Below are 2,010 nucleotides of genomic sequence, written 5' to 3' on the forward strand. Positions count from 1 at the left end.
GTTCTGTATCCAAATGTCTAGTTCTCCCTGTATTCCATGAGATCTAACCTTGCTAATCAGTCTCCCATGGGGAACCTTGTCGAACGCCTTACTGAAGTCCATATAGATCACATCTACTGCTCTGCCCTCATCAATCTTCTTTGTTACTTTTTCAAAAAACTCAATCAAGTTTGTGAGACATGATTTCCCACGCACAAAGCCATGTTGACTATCCCAAATCAGTCCTTGCCTTTCCAAATACATGTTCATCCTGTCCCTCAGGATTCCCTCCAACAACTTGCCCACCACCGACGTCAGGCTCACCGGTCTATAGTTCCTTGGCTTGTCTTTACCACCCTTCTTTAACAGTGGCACTACGTTTGTCAACCTCCAGTCTTCCGGCACCTCACCTGTGACTATCGATGATACAAATATCTCAGAAAGAGGCCCAGCAATCACTTCTCTAGCTTCCCACAGAGTTCGCCGGTACACCTGATCAGGTCCTGGGGATTTATCCACCTTTACCCATTTCAAAACATCCAGCACTTCCTCCTCTGTAATCTGGACATTTTGCAAGATGTCACCATTTATTTCCCTACAGTCTGTATCTTCCATATCCTTTTCCACAGTAAATACTGATGCAAAATATTCATTTAGTATCTCCCCCATTTTCTACGGCTCCACACACAGGCTGCCTTGCTGATCTTTGAGGGGCCCTATTCTGTCCCTAGTTACCCTTTTGTTCTTTATGTATTTGTAAAAACCCTTTGGATTCTCCTTAACTCTATTTGCCAAAGCTATCTCATGTCCCTTTTTGCCCTCCTGATTTCCCTCTTAAGTATACTCCTACTTACTTTATATTCTTCTAAGGATTCACTCAATTTATCCTATCTATACCTTACATATGCTTCCTTCTTTTTCTTAACTAAACCCTCAATTTCTTTAGTCATCCAACATTCCATATACCTACCAGCCTTTCCTTTCACCCTGACAGGAATGTACTTTCTCTGGATTCTCGTTATCTCATTTCTAAAGGCTTCCCATTTTCCAGCCGTCCTTTTACCTGCGAACATCTGTCTCCAAGACCAGAATAAGAGAACAGAAGACCTAACACTCTAAACAGGAATGTGGCATTGTCCCTGTGATGCACATTGACCTAGGACCTTAGAATCCCTACAGTGTGGAAACAGGCCCTTCAGTCCAACAAGTCCATACCGACCCTCCAAAGAGTCACCCACCCAGACACATTCCCCTACCCTATTACTCTATATTTATCCCTGACTAATGCAGCTAACCTACACATCCTTGAACACTATGAACAATTTAGCATGATCAATTCACCTAACCTGCATATCCTTTGGACAGTGGGGGGAAACCAGAGCACCTGGAGGAAACCGACACAGACACGGGGAGAATGTGTAAACTCTACAAAAGACTTTTTTTAATTTCAAAAATATACTTTATTCATAAAATAATTTGATGGTCTGTACAGTTGGTCATGCCATACATACGTAAACATTTGAATACAGAGATCAGAATTTATCATTCATAAAAACAGGTCTGTACATTTATCAATCATATATCCATATATTTAGCTGAGGCGTCAGCAGAGCCCAAATGACTGCGTGGGTCCCCTGTTCTTCTTAGGCAGGCAGATGTTACACGGTGGTTCTTTCCTCACCGTGCCTTGGCGGCAGCTGCCCCAAGCTTCAGCGCGTTCCTCAACACGTAGTCTTGGACCTTGGAATGTGCCAGTCTGCAACACTCAGTCGGGGTCAATTCCTTCAGCTGGAAGATCAACAGGTTTCGGACCGCCAAAAGAGCGTCCTTCACCAAGTTGATAATCCTCCAGGTACAGTTGATGTTCATCTCGGTGTGCGTCCCGGGGAACAGGCCGTAGAGCACGGAGCCCTGCGTCACGGCGCTGCTCGGGACGAACCTCGACAAACACCACTGCATTCCTCTCCAGACTTCTTCTGCATAGGCACATTCCAGAAGGAGGTGTGTGACAGTCTCGTCCCCCCCGCAGCC

Source organism: Chiloscyllium plagiosum, chromosome 15 (genome assembly GCF_004010195.1).
Source record: "Chiloscyllium plagiosum isolate BGI_BamShark_2017 chromosome 15, ASM401019v2, whole genome shotgun sequence".
NCBI classification, from domain to species: Eukaryota; Metazoa; Chordata; class Chondrichthyes; order Orectolobiformes; family Hemiscylliidae; genus Chiloscyllium; species Chiloscyllium plagiosum.